Source organism: Salmo salar, chromosome ssa17 (assembly GCF_905237065.1).
Source record: "Salmo salar chromosome ssa17, Ssal_v3.1, whole genome shotgun sequence".
NCBI lineage: Eukaryota > Metazoa > Chordata > Actinopteri > Salmoniformes > Salmonidae > Salmo > Salmo salar.
In genome coordinates this window covers 22,964,096-22,984,279 of record NC_059458.1, presented here as the reverse complement: position 1 = coordinate 22,984,279, position 20,184 = coordinate 22,964,096, and the positions used below count along the sequence as shown (strand labels likewise).

At 41.1% G+C, this 20,184-nt stretch overlaps 1 long non-coding RNA gene across 1 annotated transcript; it reads right to left on the bottom strand.

Annotated features, from left to right (window-relative positions):
- Positions 1–16,160: 16,160 nt before the first annotated feature.
- On the bottom strand, positions 16,161–19,261 carry LOC123728174 (uncharacterized). Its single transcript, XR_006760024.1, has 4 exons — positions 18,003–19,261; positions 17,766–17,792; positions 17,559–17,615; positions 16,161–16,193 (listed from the first exon to the last, which is right to left on the bottom strand). It is a non-coding gene; the product is annotated as an uncharacterized lncRNA (long non-coding RNA).
- Between the last annotated feature and the right edge of the window lie 923 nt (positions 19,262–20,184).

Below are 20,184 nucleotides of genomic sequence, written 5' to 3'. Positions count from 1 at the left end.
ATAGGACTATTTCTCTGTATACGATTTGTATTTCATATACCTTTGACTATTGGATGTTCTCATAGGCACTTTAGTATTGCCAGTGTAACAGTATAGCTTCTGTCCCTCTCCTCGCTCCTACCTGGACTCAAACCAGGAACACATCGACAACAGCCACCCTCGAAGCAGCGTTACCCATGCAGAGCAAGGGGAAACACCTACTCCAAGTCTCAGAGCGAGTGACGTTTGAAACGCTATTAGCGCACACCCCGCTAACTAGCTAGCCATTTCACATCGGTTACACCAGCCTAATCTTGGGAGTTGATAGGCTTGAAGGGGTGGGTATAATTTGTGGAACGTTCCAACAGGAATCTGTTCCAAAAAACGTAAAGTAAAAGGTTGCCAACCAACAACGCATACAAAGTAGCAACGCATACAAACCTAGCTAACTAGCTGCCGAATAGGCATCAACTCACCACGTAGCTTATTCTTAATGTTTGTCCATAGGCAACCAGAGTGAGGACAGACATTTTTCGGAATAAACGTGATGAGTGAAAAACGCAATGAAATAGACCACTCCCTACCCGGTATCTTATTCTGCCGCTATACAAGTTTGTATGCGTTGTTTTTTGGCAACCTTGTTATTTACGAAGTTTTTGGAATAGATTCCTGTTGGAACGTTCCACATATTATACCCGCCCGGCTTGAAGTCATAAACAGCTTGAAGCACAGCGAAGAGCTGCTGGCAAAATGCACGAAAGTGCTGTTTGAATGAATGCTTACGAGCCTGCTGGTGCCTACCACCGCTCAGTCAGACTGCTCTATCAAATCATTGACTTAATCATAACATAATAACACACAGAAATACGAGCCTTAGGTCATTAATATGGTCGAATCCGGAAACTATCATCTCGAAAACAAAACGTTTTATTCTTTCAGTGAAACACTGAACCGTTCCGTATTTTACCTAATGGGTGGCATCCCTAAACCTAAATATTCCTGTTACATTACACAACCTTCAATGGTATGTCATATTTACGTAAAATTCTGGAAAATTAGTTCGCAACGAGCCAGGCGGCCCAAACTGTTGCATATACCCTGACTCTGCGTGCAATTTCATGTTAGCAGGCAATTTTAACTAAATATGCAGGTTTAAAAATGATATACTTGTTTATTGATTTTAAAGAAAGGCATTGATGTTTTGGTTAGGTACATTGGTGCAACGACAGTTCTTTTTTCGCAAATGCGCTTGTTAAATCAACACCTGTTTGTCGAAGTAGGCTGTGATTCAATGATAAATTAACAGGCACTGCATCGATTATATGCAACGCAGGACACGTTAGATAACCTAGTAATATCATTTACCATGTGTAGTTAACTAGTAATTATGTTAAGATTGATCGTTTTTTATAAGGTAAGTTTAATGCTAGCTAGCAACTTACCTTGGCTTCTTGCTGCCCTCGCGTAACAGGTAGTCAGCCTGCCATGCAGGCTCCTCGTGGAGTGCAATGTAACGCAGGTGGTTAGAGTGTTGGACTAGTAACCAAGGTTGAAAAAACGAATCCCCCCTGAACAAGGCAGTTAACCCCCGTTCCTAGGCCGTCATTGAAAATAAGAATGTGTTCTTAATCTGACTTGCCTAGTTAAATAAAGGTGTAAAAAAATATAATAATACAAAAAAAATATATCGGCAAATTGATGAGCAAAAATACCGATTACCGATTGTTATGAAAACTTGAAATCGGCCCTAATTAAAATATAACATGTTTCATTATTTATTTGAGACTAAATTGATGTATTAAGTTAAAATAAGTGTTCATTGTTCATTCAGTATTGTTGTAATTGTCATTATTACAAATATATATATAAAAATTGGCCGATTAATCGGTATTGGCTTTTTTTGGTCCTCCAATAAATCTGTATCGGCGTTGAAAAATCATCGGTCGTCCTCTAGAGGAGAGAGCTTGTGCAGGTAAAGGAGGAGATGGCAAAGGAGTTTGATCTGGCAAAGGAGTCTGTCATCAAGAGGGTGCTGCAGCACAGAGAACAGACTGTAGAGACTCCTAGAGAGAAGGTGCAGCCTTATTCACACCGGCACCAACAACCTGTGAGAGGAGCAGGAGAGAGTAGTCAGTCTGGTCAATAGAGTAGCAGAAAAGGCCTCTGAGTGGTTCCCCCAACTCACCATCTCCACTCTGCTGCCCCACAAAGACTTTCATCCCCGTGCCATTCAGAAAGTCAACGCTGACAGAGGGTGTGGCCTACTCCCGAACGTGCACGTTGCTCACCACCCAACAATCACCCCAGAGCATCTGCACGACCACTCCCACCTGAGGAACCAGACAGCAGGGATGTTTGCCAAGTCTCTAAAGGATGTGGCACTTGGTAGACAAATACCCTATAACGCACTGGACAGAGGACCACCCAGAGACCCCTACCAGACCACTGCACCACCAAGGAGCCCCAGGCCCCCTTAACGCCCCACCAGACCCAGCGCACCCCACAGGCCCCACCCACAACCAGAGCATCACCACTTCCATCGGTTTAGCCAGACTGGACCGGGCCTACCCTACTACCCCCGCACCAGACCACCACATCTACCAGACCAGAAAAGAAGACCCACGGCCCAGACCTGGCCCCCCTCCACAGGGCCCAACAGCAGGACCAGCTCAGCTACGCAGAGGACAGGAGAACCCTGTAGGATTGAGTGATTAAACAGCTCCTCCAATACATCTGCACTAAACATACACACACACCTATTGTACTAAAAGTGTACTTATTCAATGAATAGGAATATATATAATATATATATATATATCAGAATGTTTGCTGTTATCCTGTTTCTCACTATTAACTTAATAGTTAGTAGTTACTGTATTTCTGACTACTATTCTTTCTTTTTGCAACTTGAAATCACTATCAGTTAGCATGTGGAACATTCAGGGCCTAAACTCATCAACCTTTGGACTGAAGAGTTTAGCACTGGAGTTCAACAAAAATCTTAAGGCTGTTGACATCATCATTCTGCAGGAGACATGGTGTAAGGCAGACATTGTCACTCACTGTCCCACAGGGTAGAGAGAGGTAATTGTGCCGTCACAGAAACACAGCTCTGTCAAAAGGCAGAGACGGGAGGATTGATCATTTGGTACAAATCTGAACTACAAAATCTAATTGATCCCCTCAAAATTGGTAAATATCACATTTGGTTAAAACTGAAAAAATTACTTGTACTGACAGAAAAATGTGTTCCTTTGCGCTATATATATCCCCCCCCCTCAGAATCCCTATATTACTCAGAGGAGATCTTCCCCCTTGATCCCCCACCCTTGAGGAAGAAACGTGCCATTTCCAGGCCCAGGGAAATGTGCTCATCTGTGGGGACACAAATGCGCCCACAGGAACACTACCTGATCTAACGAGCACACGAGGGGACAGCTTTATTACAGGCCATACGGTTTCTAACTGCCTTAATCTCCCCCATAGAAACAACAGTGACAGCACCATCAACAAAAACGGAAGGGATCTGTTGCAGCTCTGTCGAAGCCTGGGTCTGTACTTTGTCAATGGCAGGTTACGGGGGGACTCTTTGGGGAGATTCACCTATTGCTCACCTCTTGGCCACAGCACAGTAGACTATATGATTACAGACATTGGCCCTTTCTCTCTCTCAGCTCATTCACTGTCAAGCCACTAACACCTCTGTCTGATCATGGCCAAATTACATTGTTCCTCAAAAGAACAGACATGGAAACAACCACACATTCACAGCCCAGTAAGCTGTACAACATCAGAAATTCATACAGATGGGCCCAAAACAGCACAGAAGAATACCAGAAAGCAACCTGTAACCAAAATATCCAAACACTCTTAGATAACTTTCTGGATACCACATTCACTCACAGTAAAGAAGGCATCAATCTAGCAGTAAAAAACAAATATATATATATACTGCTCAAAAAAATAAAGGGAACACTAAAATAACACATCCTAGATCTGAATGAATGAAATAATCTTATTAAATACTTTTTTCTTTACATAGTTGAATGTGCTGACAACAAAATCACACAAAAATAATCAATGGAAATCCAATTTATCAACCCATGGAGGTCTGGATTTGGAGTCACACTCAAAATTAAAGTGGAAAACCACACTACAGGCTGATCCAACTTTGATGTAATGTCCTTAAAACAAGTCAAAATGAGGCTCAGTAGTGTGTGTGGCCTCCATGTGACTGTATGACCTCCCTACAACGCCTGGGCATGCTCCTGATGAGGTGGCGGATGGTCTCCTGAGGGATCTCCTCTCAGACCTGGACTAAAGCATCCGCCAACTCCTGGACAGTCTGTGGTGCAACGTGGCGTTAGTGGATGGAGCGAGACATGATGTCCCAGATGTGCGCAATTGGATTCAGGTCAGGGGAACGGGCGGGCCAGTCCATAGCATCAATGCCTTCCTCTTGCAGGAACTGCTGACACACTCCAGCCACATAAGGTCTAGCATTGTCTTGCATTAGGAGGAACCCAGGGCCAACCGCACCAGCATATGGTCTCACAAGGGGTCTGAAGATCTCATCTCGGTACCTAATGGTAGTCAGGCTACCTCTGGCGAGCACATGGAGGGCTGTGCGGCCCCCCAAAGAAATGCCACCCCACACTATGACTGACCCACCACCAAACCGGTCATGCTGGAGGATGTTGCAGGCAGCAGAACGTTCTCCACGGCATCTCCAGACTCTGTCACGTCTGTCACGTGCTCAGTGTGAACCTGCTTTCATCTGTGAAGAGCACAGGGCGCCAGTGACGAATTTGCCAATCTTGGTGTTCTCTGGCAAATGCCAAACGTCCTGCACGGTGTTGGGCTGTAAGCACAACCCCCACCTGTGGACGTCGGGCCCTCATACCACCCTCATGGAGTCTGTTTCTGACCGTTTGAGCAGACACATGCACATTTGTGGCCTGCTGGAGGTCATTTTGCAGGGCTCTGGCAGTGCTCCTCCTGCTCCTCCTTGCACAAAGGCGGAGGTAGCGGTCCTGCTGCTGGGTTGTTGCCCTCCTACGGCCTCCTCCACATCTCCTGATGTACTGGCCTGTCTCCTGGTAGCGCCTCCATGCTCTGGACACTACGCTGACAGACACAGCAAACCTTCTTGCCACAGCTCGCATTGATGTGCCATCCTGGATGCGCTGCACTACCTGAGCCACTTGTGTGGGTTGTAGACTCCGTCTCATGCTACCACTAGAGTGAACGCACTGCCAGCATTCAATAGTGACCAAAACATCAGCCAGGAAGCATAGGAACTGAGAAGTGGTCTGTGGTCACCACCTGCCGAACCACTCCTTTATTGGGGGTGTCTTGCTAATTGCCTATAATTTCCACCTGTCGTCTATTCCATTTGCATAACAACATGTGACATTTATTGTCAATCAGTGTTGCTTCCTAAGTGGACAGTTTGATTTCACAGAAGTGTGATTGACTTGGAGTTACATTGTGTTGTTTAAGTGTTCCCTTTATTTTTTTGAGCAGTATATATATATATATATATATGTAATAATGACAATTACAACAATACTGAATGAACAATGAACACTTATTTTAACTTAATATAATACATCAATTCAGTCTCAAATAAATAATGAAACATGTTCAATTTGGTTTAAATAATGCAAAAACAAAGCATTGGAGAAGAAAGTAAAAGTGCAATATGTGCCATGTAAAAAAGCTAACATTTAAGTTCCTGTCTGAGGAGAGGTGTCTTATGATGCGCGTGCACGTGACTTCGTCGTTTTTTTATTTTTCTTCTGGGATGAATACCTATTGCCCGGTTGTAAAATTATCGCAATTTTACGTTAAAAAATACCCTAAAGGATTAATTGTAAACATCGTTTGGACGTGTTTCTACAAACGGTAATGGAACTTTGAACATTTCGTCTATGGATTTGCGTCCACGCCACATGGCATTGTAAAGTGTTCTGGATGGGTCAACAAAACGGACGTATTTGGACATAAATGATGGACTTTGCAGAACAAATGAACATTTCTTGTGGAAGTGGGTGCCCATCCGAGTGCATTCCGCTGAAGATCAGCGAAGGTAAGTAAATATTTCGAACATATTGTTAGAGATTTGTCGACGCCGTGGTTGTAGGCTAACTGTATAGCTTAGCATTGAAGGCTAAGTTCTGTATTCAGAATATTGAACAATGTGCTCTTTCCGTAACGTTATTTTGAAATCTGACAAAGTGGTTGCATAAAGGAGTAGATTATCTCTAATTCTTTAAATCACTGTTATACATTTTTATCAACATTTATGAGTTCCTCTGTAAATTAAATGTGCCTATTCACTGGTAGTTATGGGGAGAAAACATTTTCTGAACGTCACGCGCCAATGTAAAAATTGGGTTTTTGGATATAAATAGAAAACTTGATCAAACAAAAAATGCATGTATTGTCTAACATGATGTCCTAGGAGTGTCATCTGATGAAGATTGTCAAAGGTTAGTTCTTAATTTTAGCTGTATATCTGGTTTTGTGATGACTATCGTGCTTGGAAAATTGCTTTTTTTTTTGCTGAGGTGCTATGCTAAAATAATCTAATGTTTTGCTTTCACCGTAAAGCCTTTTTGAAATCGGACAATGTGATTGGATTAACGAGTAGAGTATCTTTAAAATGCCGTATAATACTTGAATTTTAATTTTGAGATTATTTTGTTTTGAATATCACGCCCTATCTCACTGGTTGTTGTCCAACCAATCCCGTTAGCGGGACTGTATCTCGAAGGGGTCCTCAAGAGGTTCCAGCCTTTTTCTAAAATGTAACAAAATGTGAATCTAGTGGTCTGAATACTTTCTGAATACACTGTACAGCTTTGCATTATTTAATGGTAGGCCTATATATATGACCAATGTAGCCTATTGGTTTTGCGCTGAGATGACGCCTTGACGCCAGCTGTTTTAATGAGCGCCTCTTGGGCTACCAGTCATCAAGTGGCTTCTCTACAACATCCCGTGCTTTCTTGTGGCAAAATGACAGTTGTGTATGGCTGCATTTAAAAAAAAAATGTATTTTGTATGTCACAGTGTAGGTCTCCTAAAAGAAGTCGGCAAACGTTCACTCTTATCATTCATTTGCATTAGTCGATGTGTGATACTGTAAAAGTGACGTCAACACTGAAAACGACACAGTCTACCTTTTCGCCCCCTCCCTGCAGCGGTCTTGCTATAGCGTGTGTGTTGCTCTCGGAATGCGCTTTTAATCTTACTGCCAGATCAGCTATGAATTGAGAATATACAATTATTTTTATTTCGTTTGCTTTTCTGAAACTCCCACAGGAAATATTGCGCACCTGGAGAAGTTGCCATTTGCCCTAGGTTATTTATTCAGTGCAGTGTCACAAATTCGACAAAATTGGTAGGCGCAAATGTACGGCCGATACAAGTGTATTCGAAATTCAGCTGTATGTCCTAGAGGGGCCGGGGCCAATATATTTATTGTGTTATAATATAAAACGACAGTTGTTTGTGTATGGCTACATTTCAGACATTTTTGTACATTTGAACAATAGTAGGACCAATCTACCTTGTGGTGTTAGGGCTCTAAGCAATGCTAGTTGTGCCCCCCATATAATTAAAATGCACCCTCAGGCATTTCATCCTGGAGCCGGGCCTGCGTTGTGTTCATAATGCACACATTATTCCATAGTACTGTCCATAATACTATTCTATACAATTACAAGAATTGACAACTAGCTAACAGATATTCATGGTAAAACCCATGCCTAACAAGGCGCGGCAGAAGCAGGCCTAGGTTTACCGAATAGCCTATCTTACCTTACCTGTTCCGGAGACCACAGTGCGCGCCAGCCACAGACATAAGCATGTACTGATGAGCGTCAGCATATACATATTGTTATTGTTGATAATGAATTAAAGTATCTTTACAAACTAAGTTAAAATGAGCCATGTTAGCTAACAGGTATGTGGCTAGTTCATGCCACTGTGAAGCCACTATGGAGAATTGGATACTGCGTGTAAGTCCCGCACATTATTTTCAAAGGTATCTACCACAGCCACAAAAATCAACATTTCTATATCGTAATAATTCATGAAAACAAAAAGTATTATTTTTTCCTTAAAGGTTAGGGATATGGTAGCAGTGTGGTTAGGGTTAAAATCATAATTTTAAGAAAATAGATGTTAGAAATGGACGGGGTTTATGACTTTCTAGCTGTGGTAACTAGTGACGACTCCGATTCATGGACCGTCTGTATCCAGGTTGCACCCGGTTTAAACGCTAGGTTGACATTTTAGCTGTGTTCGAATACTCCTTCTAACCATACTATTTGTGACGTGTTTGAGTATATAGTTGGTATGCCAAAAGTTCCCGGATGTCATACTAAATTCGCCAAAATACGAAGTATACATGCAGTGGACACAACACTGATTCCACAATTGAACGTGAGTATGTCACGAATCTCTTTATTTTATTAGGACAATTTTTCATACACAAATCAAAATGTATGAAGAAAAAGCCCCATATATTTTTAATCTGATTTGGAAAACTATTTAGAGTCATTAAAACGTATACAAAACAAAATGTAAAAAAATGTATTCGCTACATGTCTGTATTGAATTGATATAATGTGGATTTTAGTTTTTTTCTCATTTCTTTGTGGAATCCCTCTGGTTGTTAAGTTTATGTTTTGCATGTTACTGTTTAAATTTAAAAAATAATAAAAAAGAAGCTACATATTCCGTGCATTTAGTGCCCATAATGCAATTCTTCAGAAATGGGCGTGGCTTCATAACTTTTCCGACGTTGGCTGACAATTTGTTAGCTACGCTATCCTTATGAACCATATAGAAATAAGCTGAAACATTTTTATGTAATTAATTTCATTATTCTTTTGGCCAAATTTCATATTCACAAATGTAAATTTACAAACAAAACACCACATTTGCTTACCTTACAAAAAGAAATTGAACTCTATTTTAAGATTATTAAATACTCTACTAACAAAAAAAGCTGTTACACTTATTATTCTATGTATGTCCCTTAAGGTCCTTGTGTAATGTGATTCGATAAATTTGATCGATTTCGTGTGTGTTAAGTAAATTCAATATGGAATGCCAGTGTGCGCTATGGTGGTTCGTAAATCCAGAGCGTTGTCAGATTGTGCGTTTGTAAATTTAGAGCATTTCGCCTATCGGAGCGTTCAGAGCTCACACTGTCACTGGATGCTCTGGTTGAGGAGTAGGGTTGATCCGAGCGTTCAACTGCAGTCAAGCACCCAAGTTAACTGACTAACGCGCGCTAGCTACTTCCAGACACAAATGATATAACACCTCACTCTGACTCTTTTACTCGCTGTTTAGCTAAACACACAATAGGTCATACATTGGCTACTAACATGATACAAATAAAAATATGACAGCTTGGTAGACAAAGGAAAGGGGTGGGGGCAGTTCAAGAGCGGGAAACTCAGTGGACCCACTGTAATACAGTTCATAACTACACTCATGTAAATGCTAATACTTTGAACATGAACAGCTGTTCATTAGAAAAATAGCAATTTACATATTTACGAGTGTATACCTTTGTTGTCCCTCTGCTCGCCGGTCCGTCTGTTGGATAATAGTCAGTCGACAGAAAGCCTCTGGTTTGTCCACCAGAGATCAAAGTCTGTCGTAGTTGTAGGTTGTTATAATGGATACGTCAGAGTACCATTCGGAAATGTTCTTAGATCGGACGCGTTTACCAGACTAAAGTATTTAAACAGCTGCAGCCTGAATAATGGTCTTCAGTTTGTAGATTTCTTCACCATTTCAGCGTGTGGATGATCTCCACATTCTCTGGTATTGTCCTTTGCTAGAGTTGTAGTTTTGAACCACTTCACACACCAGCATCACCCAGCGTGTTTTGGTCTTTATACATTTTGTCAGAAGTGGGTTTTATACTTTTAGTAGAAAAGGGGGCGTTCCATTACGCCGATGTAAATGTTTGTGCTCACAGGGGCGTGGCCACTGACTGATCATAAGTTACTATGAAAAACAATTCTCATTTAGAAGACTAACATCACATCTTTCCAAAGGTATTCCTATACTCAATCATTTATTTTATACAACATGCAGACGCAAACCCCATCATTGAAGTGTATATATACAAAGAAACAGTAATGTGTGTCTCCTGTCCTTCAGGAGGACACCAAATGAAACAAACTTGACATGACTGTTCCTTAAGTGTCCACGGACCACTCCAACTAGGGCGGCAGTTGGCCTAGTGGTTAGTGCGTTGGGCCAGTAACCGAAAGGTTGCTGGAATGAATCCCTGAGCTGACAAGGTAAAAATCTGACGTTCTGCCCCTGAACAAGGCAGTTAACCCACTGTTCCCCGGTAGGCCGTCATTGTAAATAAGAATTTGTTCTTAACTGACTCGCCTTGTTAAATAAAGGTTACATTAAAAAATATATAATAAAAATACTGTTCAATTATTCAAACTTTTGATGACCAAGTGTGTGTTAACAAAAGGATTCTCAATTTTCATTTTGGCAGAGTGGGGAAATGAGTTTCAGTATTTTCGATCGTCATAAATGTGTGTGTGTGTGTGTGTGAAAGAGAGACCTAACCACCCCCAGGGCAGTCATGACAGAATGTATTGTCCTTACTGGTCAAATGTCTATGAACGCCAATACAAGTGGTCAAACTAAGTAGGGTAGGGTCACCGGCAGCAATTAAAATGGCAGTACCAGCTCTGACATGAAGGCAGATTTTTATTTTTATAAATGTCATATGTAATAACATTAATAAACAGTATTGATGATCAGGCCTATTTATATTGTAATCTTTTAGCAGACACTCCTATCCAGAGCAATTAGGGTTAAGTGCCTTGCTCTAGGGTATAGACAGATTTTTTGACCTAGTCGGCTCAGGGAGTCGAACAAGCGACCTTTCGGTGACTGGCCCAATGCTCTTAACCGCTAGGATACCTACCACTCTGGCCTATCATTACCACTCACCTGAGCCAAACACCTCTCCAACTGGCTCGCTGACTTCCCCACTAACAGAGTTTTTCAGCTTGCAGATGTACTTGTAACTGTTGGTTGATTTGCCAGTGTCACTCTTAGAGACAATCAGCTGTTTGTCTAAAACCTCCTACGACCCCTCTCCCACTTTCCAGCTGTATGTGACGGGTTCAGCATCAGTGGTGTCGTCTTCACAGGTCAGAATGCAGAAGGTTTTGTTGGAGTTACAGGAAGAAGTGATTGTGGGTTTAAGGACTGCCTCTGTAAATCCAGGAGAGAAAGACAGAGACAAAGCAGGAAAAATGCTTGTGAGGCACTGCATAATCTGCTATTTAATATAGGGGCACACAGACCGACATACACTGCAAGATCTGGAACAAACATGCGCGCACACTTACAGATCATGTATACAGTATATTGCTTTTACCAATCAGGTTTGAATTGTTTTTTAAAATCACTGTCAGGTCATAATACAATATTGAACTCAACTCCTCTTTTATTGAAAAAATAAATATCACACAACTCAAATTCAAAGTATTGGCAGTATATGCAGGCTGGAATTCAATTGTTGCAGATAAAATATATTTAACACACTGCACTTTCAAGTGCATTTGTTTGTCACAGCAGCATGTCTCAGAAAGGAGTTGACACTTGATTTAGGAATCATCAGTCCTGTGGTGTGATCCGTTTGGCGAGAAGTACTTCCAGTACATGCAACGAGACTGATCTCTAAGTACCTTTCCCTAACTCAGTATTCACAGATCTTAGGGGTTCAGATAGGGATATGCGTTGGTGATGGCTCAGCCCTATACAGACCTTCCTCACCAATCAAGTTAGGAAAAAAATACATTCTTAAGACCAAGTTCTGAAACAGAATTGGTGTTCAGATGTGTGTACATGGACAACAATCATTCAGTCATCAACACACCACTAGTGTGAGGTCTGGAGTTTAAACAGTTATACAAGGATTGTACATTTTTGCATGCGCCATGACTCCATTTTAGAACAGTCAAGTCCCAAAATAAAGCAAAGTGGCTGGTCTTAATTCATAATATCTTCTTCTGTAACATAATTACCCGAGACATACCAGAACAGAACTAAAACCTGGGATATACCAGGTTAGTGGTTTTCCCAACAAAAGTTCTTCCCAATCTGGTGGCAACTAGTGTACACTGCTGCTACCCCTTACTATGGTCCATCACAGATTGATGTTGTCACAGGCCGGCTCATAGCCTGTGGCAAAAACGAGGGGACATGAACAACAGGTATAGGCCAATCAAAAGGTTCTTTATTGTAAACCAAAATCTATTAACTTTAAACAAAGAAAAAGGAATGAGGTGTGGAAATGTCATAATGTAGGGTGTATGTAAGGTGCATGGATGCATGAATCTGTGTGTGTGAACATGACTGAGTGGAAACTAAGTAACCCTACAAAGGAACAAACAAAACAGGATCATACCTGGAGGAGCAGGGAGAGAGAGAGAAGAGTGGTTAGCGAAGCAGTTTAAATACCCTGAGCCCAGGTGGCTCCAATCACGCCAGCTCCAATCACTAATGACCCTCCTCTGCCTGCAGGAGGAACTGCCCCTGCACTGCAGAGGAGGGGCCGTGACAATGTACAGATATGGGAAAAATTATTACAATCCAGGTGACAATGTATATTGTGAAAACAGATATACCAGAAGGTTATTTGAAGGAATTGAAAGAAGACACCCACTATGTTTGCCAAATAAAAATAGGAAGGTATTAAAACAACTACAAATTGTGTTAGTAATAAAACATCTCAGTACTGCAGAGCTCTCTCTCAGTAATAAAACATCTCAGTACTGCAGAGCTCTCTCTTAGTAATAAAACATCTCAGTACTGCAGATCTCTCTCAGTAATAAAACATCTCAGTACTGCAGAGCTCTCTCTTAGTAATAAAACATCTCAGTACTGCAGAGCTCTCTCTTAGTAATAAAACATCTCAGTACTGCAGAGCTCTCTCTTAGTAATAAAACATCTCAGTACTGCAGAGCTCTCTCTTAGTAATATAACATCTCAGTACTGCAGAGCTCTCTCAGTAATAAAACATCTCAGTACCGCAGAGCTCTCTCAGTAATAAAACATCTCAGTACCGCAGAGCTCTCTCTTAGTAATACAACATCTCAGTACTGCAGAGCTCTCTCTCAGTAATACAACATCTCAGTACTGCAGAGGTCTCTCTCAGTAATACAACATCTCAGTACTGCAGAGCTCTCTCTCAGTAATACAACATCTCAGTACTGCAGAGCTCTCTCTTAGTAATACAACATCTCAGTACTGCATAGCTCTCTCTCAGTAATAAATCATCTCAGTACTGCAGAGCTCTCTCTTAGTAATAAAACATCTCAGTACTGCAGAGCTCTCTCTTAGTAATAAAACATCTCAGTACTGCAGAGCTCTCTCTTAGTAATAAAACATCTCAGTACTGCAGAGATCTCTCTTAGTAATACAACATCTCAGTACTGCAGAGCTCGCTCTTAGTAATACAACATCTCAGTACTGCAGAGCTCTCTCTCAGTAATAAAACATCTCAGTACAGCAGAGCTCTCTCTCTTTACAAGGCAGATGAGGATGAGCTCTACCTCTCAGGCCTGGTTCCTCTCAACCAACACTTTCTCCCTACACTATAATTTGCCTTGTGTGGGGGTTGCCATAAATTACTGAGAAAAAAACTACCTGAACAAATTCCTTGACACAAATCAAGTGAAGAATTATATAAGACATTCATAAACTGCGATTTTAAAACAAAGTGCAGTGGGTTGGCATAAAGCGCTCTGGAGAATATAATTAAAAAGGTATCATACAACAACAAAGTGATTGATACTATGGCTTCAAACAACCTGTACATTATTGATGGCGATTTGTAAAGACGAGTCATGAATACTGAGAAAGGGTAAAAATCCTAAGCTATTTACCTCAAAGTATAAGAATCTCATTTTTGTCCAACATCAAAATGTTCGGAGATACAAATATTGCCCTCATATTTCTGAAGTACTGTAAGTTCATAAAGCACACAGTTCATCACATTATACAGTGAGCGCCAAAAGTATTGGGACAGTGACACTTTTTTGGTTGTTTTGGCTCTGTACTTCAGCACTTTGGATTTGAAATGATACAATGACTCTGAGGTTAAATTGCAGACTGTCAGCTTTAATTTGAGGGTATTCTCATCCATATTGGGTTAAAGCTGACAGTCTGCACTATAACCTTTATAGTCATTGTATCATTACAAATCCAAAAGGGAAAGGGTGATAACTAGTCACTGAATGCCTTCAACTGAAATGTGTCTCCCGCATTTAACCCAACCCATCTGAATCAGAGAGGTGCAGGGGGCTGCCTTAATCGACATCCAAGTCTTTGGTGCCCGGGGAACAGTGCTGGAGTACAGAGCCAAAACAACAAAAGATGTCATTGTGCCAATACTTTGTAGCCCAGTGTACTTCATCTGATTGCATGCAAGTTACTATGTGCAATATTTGCTTGTTGTTATCCTTCATTTTACTTTAAAAAAAAACAACATTTTCAACAGGTTTCTCTCTTCTTGGTCGTTTGTCTCAATGTAACATATGGAGGCATGTACTGAGAGCCTTCAAACCCCATGTTTCTGGTCCTCAGTTAACCCACCAGGAAGACCACCAGCTGGAAGGAAGCAATAGAGGAAAGAGCTCATGAGACAAAACATTACTAATGACGAGGGCCAGGAGTTTTTCCTGGTCAGGTCACATGGTCTGGAAAAACTATTGGTCTTATGTTTTAAATGCAAAAGGATCTCTTCCTTCCTTTAAAGCCAGACTAAGTAAGTCCCAAATAAAATATCACATTATTTTATTGTTTAATATATCTGGAAATGGATGTAAGCTTAAGTTGCCATTTGGGTCACTTCAAAGTGATTAATACATTTGAGATATAAATACAGCAGCTTTGTTTACAAAATTGCAAGTCAGATTTCTCTCAGGTAGCCTAGACTCTAGAGCATGTTATGACATGCCTGGGTTTGTTTTGTCGACGCAACAAAATATACAATTTAAACAAAATGAGGAAACTGACACTTACTAAGTCTGGCTGTAAGAACGTTAACACCAATCTCAATTCTTCAATGTTTGTCTTTCATTGCATCCAAATTAAAATACCACATGTTGATCATCACTAACATAATAACAACGTAATAACAATGTGAGCACTTCCAAATGTTTTCTTAAATGTTGTGGTTGGTGTCTTTCTCAGACTCATACTTACTATCCTAAAACACTGGATTCTTTACTGGGTGTCTTTCTACTCCGTGAATGGACTGGCTTCTGGCAAGAAAACACACGACAGAAGAGTTGGACTTAATCATACACACACACACCACGCACAGGCACGCACGCAAGCGCACACACATCCCTGCTCTCCATTCACAGCCTCGCAAGCTACAACAATCAAACAGTACAGGAATCTCCCAGTTATTCTATTCTGGACCACAAACTTGCTCTAACAATCCTCAAGGTAATCAACATCATAGCGGAATTCCAGGTGAATGCCACTGTGTCTTACCTCGGGCATTGACTCATCTTTAAGACTGTTGGATCCACTGGCTTCAGCTGCTAATCAGATCATTTCTAGTAACCCTCTAAATCACGTGTCAAACTAATTCCACAGAGGGCCGAGTGTCTGGGGTTTTCACTCCTCCCTTGTACTCAAGTGATTAAGGTCACTAATTACTAAAGAATTCCCCTCACCTGGTTGTCTAGGTCTTCATTGAAAGGAAAAACCAAAAACCTGCAGACACTAAACCCTTCATGGACTGAGTTTGACAGCCCAGTTCTAGATGAACCATCTATACATGTAATGCACAGTATAATATATTTAGCTTTTAAGAATCAGTCAGTTACAGGAATCATCAGGACAAATATGGTTTGAGTGTACTGTAACTGCCAGAGCACTGATTCCAGATCTGTTACGGGGTAAACTATCTGCTTATGTCTCATACACCCCTGCAATTTGTCTGTGTCATCGTCCCCTGTTTTGATGGACACTAGCGCAACCCCCTGCAGAAACACCCAGAAGGAAAACCTCAACTACAGCCTGTCTCCTACTGCATCAAATGCTACTTAAGTTACTTTTGCTTTATACAGTCTTAAATTAACTGGATGACTTGCCTGTGGTTTGGTTGTTTCCATCACTGGATTTAGCTGAAGAGAGAATAGATCAGTTTAGCATTCTCAAACATCTTTGTTGTGACAATATTTAATGATGATGTAGTTACCATTTGATTTGTAACATACAGTAGATCAGGGGTAGGTAACCCTGTTCCTGGAGTGCTAATTAACTGAGCTAATTGATCAGTTCAGTGATTGCCTAATAACACCTGATCTTCTAGGTCAGTTAAATAAAAAACATGAAGTGCCTGCGGCCCTCCAGGACCAGGGTTGACTCTCTCTAAACCGGTAACAATCATATCAAACAAAACAACATGGAAACAGTTCTCAGAACTCAAAAGGTTCTAATTGACAACCATGTAGCAGATCAAATGGAGCAGAAGATTGTGAAATAATTGGCTTTTCAACAGTACAAACTAGCAAGGGGAGACAGTGACAATCTTTATCCACAGTGTTACCTCTATGGGTGACATTTTGACAGTGCACAAATGCATAGATGTAAAGAGAAACCAAAACCAAACAAATTATTTCAAAAACTCATCACGGAACTTAATTTAAAGCACATTTTCCTTGCAGATTCCAACTGCATCATATACATTTTATATATGCTAGCCCACACACTGCTAACTTTAAACTCACATTAGTAATCACCTTCTCATACTGTATGTAGATGTCACTAAAACATGCTCTTCAAATAAATATCACCACAAATAATATGAGAAACACATTTCTGACAACATCTCCACATATCTGCATTGTCAAAATGGCCCCATAGAAGTACCATGTAAAAGGTGTGTTAGTGTTACTACCTGTGTTAGTGGGCTGATTGTTATTATTCTGATTCATGGAGTAATCTATAGAAGACATCTGCCCTATGGTGCATATGGTATCCATTCCAAACCCAGAGAGAACCCCTGAAGGCCCACGGTTGGCGACCTGAACATCCCCTACAGTGTGATAAACAGTACCCGGGGCAACAGAATTCTGATTGTTGACGGCATCCCCTGTAAAGTCTAGACCATCCATCAACATTGTTTCAGTAAACAGAGTAGAAGAGGTTCTTTGAATTTAGGATGCATTTGCCCTTTATGTGTGCATAAGGTCATGATGAGAAACCTTGGAAATATTCTGGATGATGGGATTACTGCTGTGCACTCGCACTCTCTCTCACACACACACACACACTAGGAGATACCTATTACTAAATAAGGGCCCTAATTCGATTAAATCACGTTTCTGGATTTCTGGGTTGGGACAAAAACAACACTACTGTCCTGTGTGGAAGCATGGAAGGTTGAAAATATGGAAGAAATATTGAAGGAATTAATGATGTTGTGTTTGTACTACTTTGGGGAGTAGTTAGCGGGTTGAAAAGAGTCGAGTTAGGGTAACACTTACCACACATTCCACAAAAAACCTTGCTCAAAATTTCCCTCATGGTGTCGTCTGGATGTTCTGAGATGAAAAAAAGACAAAAACGTAAGACATATTAAAATGTTCATTCAAATGGTTCTTTGTTTCCACAGGAATCCAAATGTAAATGATTTTATTGTGAAGCAGTGAGTATGAAGAATTGAGACAGGAAGAGACAGGTAATCATCCTACCTTTCTTTTTCTTCCACACCAACATTCCTGAGGAGTAACAAAATAAATATTTTATTTTCCAAGTTGATCCATGGTTGTGTATTTTATGTGTTGGTTTAACAGAGTGAGAAATAACCCCTCTTAAAGTACAAGTCTGTGCATTAACCATTCTGTCAGCTATTGAGTAGGACTTCACCCACATTTACATGCTCAAGCTGCAATAAAAATACATAATTTCTGAGAGCATGCATACAGTACCTTCACAAGTGTAACGGTCGTTGTATATACTGGACCAAGGCGCAGCGGGTTGCGTGCTCATCTTAACTTTTATTACAACACTTGATGAAACGAAACAAAACCTTCAATCAGAGGCAACGAGGAACAGCTGCCTCCAATTGAAGGTCCATCCAATAACCCTAAACATAGAACTAAAAAGACTAGACCAGAACATAGAAATATACTAACATAGAACATAACAAAAAACCCCAGAACACTCTAAACAAACACCCCTCTACCTAAACACATAGCCCAACAAACCCCGAAACACTCTAAACAAATACCCCCTGCCACGTCCTGACCAAACTATAATAACAAATAACCCCTTTACTGGTCAGGACGTGACAACAAGGCCGACTTCAAATCAATGTGAAAGTAACCGGTGCATTAAACAGCTGACGTCGAATGCAAACTATGCTAGATAAATCCTACACATGCATTGAAATAAAAGGCATACATCGAAAGGACTTACCCAGGCCTACAATCAACAAGAACGAATGAAGACAAACAACCTCAAAGAATGACAAAAATCACTAAATATACACATGCTTTTTTAAAGGGAGCTAACATGCTGACCAATCCACTGGTGTTGCAAAATAAATGTACACATACAGTGCATTCAGAAAGTATTCAGACCCCTTGACTTTTTCCTCATTTTGTTACGTTACAGCCTTATTCTTAAATGGATGGGGGGAAAAAATCATCATCAATCTACACACAATACCCCATAATGACGAAGTGAAAACAGGTTTTTAGAAATGTTTGCACATTTATGAAAAAAAAATTGAACCAGAAATACCTTAATTACTTAAGTATTCAAAGTACCCTTTGCTATGAGACTCGAATTTCAGCTCAGGTGCATCCTGTTTCCATTGATCATCCTTGAAAAGTTTCTACAACTTGATTGGAGTCCACCTGTGGTACATTCAATTGATTGTCTATATATGGTCCAAAGTTGGCAGTGCATGTCAGAGCAAAAACCAAGCCATGAGGTTGAAGGAATTGTCCGTAGGGCTCCGAGACAGGAGTGTGTCAAGACACAGATCTGGGGATGGGGACCAAAACATTTCTGCAGCATTTAAGGTCCCCAAGAACACAGTAGCCTCCAGCATTCTTAAATGGAAGAAGTTTGAAACCCCCAAGACTCTTCCTAGAGCTGGCCGCCCGGGCCAAACTGAGCAATCGGGGGAGACCAAGAACCCGATTGTCACACTGACAGAGCTCCAGAGTTCCTCTGTGGCGATGGGAGAACCTTCCAGAAGGACAACCATCTCTGCAGCACTCCACCAATCAGGCCTTTATGGTAGAGTGGTCAGACAGAAGCCACTTCTCTGTAAAAGGCATGTGACAGCCTGCTTGGAATTTGCCAAAAGGCACCTAAAGGACTCTCAGACCACGAGAAACAAGATTCTCTGGTCTGGTGAAACCAAGATTGAACTCTTGGCCTGAATTCCAAGCGTTGCCTCTGGAAGAAACCTGGCACCATCCCTATGGTGACGCATGGTGGTGGCAGCATCATGCTGTGGGGATGTTTTTCAGCAGCCGGGACTGGTAGACTAGTCAGGATTGAGGGAAAGATGAACGGAGGAAAGTACAGAGAGATCCTTGATGAAAACCTGCTCCAGAGCACTCAGGACCTCAGACTTGGGCAAAGGTTCACCTTCCAACAGGACAACGGCCCTAAGCACGCAGCCAAGACAACACAGGCGTGGCTTCGGGCAAGTCTCAATGTCCTTTAATGGCCCAGCCAGAGCCCGTACTTGAACTCGATCGAACATCTCTGGAGAGACCTGAAAATAGCTGTGCAGTGACACTCCCCGTCCAGCCTGACAAAGCTTGAGAGGATCTTCAGAGAAGAATGGGAGAAACTCCCCAAATACAGGTGCGCCAAGCTTGTAGTGTCATACCCAATAAGACTTGAGGCTGTAATCGCTGCCAACAAAGTACTGAGTGAAGGGTCTGAATACTTATGTTAATATGCTTTTTCAGTTTAATACATTTGCAAAACAAAAATTGCTTTGTCAATATGGGGAATTGTGTGTAGATTGATGTGGGAAAAACTCTATTTAATCAATTTTAGAGTAAGGCTTTAACGCAACAAAATTTGGAAAAAGTCAAGGGGTCAGTTGTTTTTATTTTATAACAATACAAACCAAAATGGCAG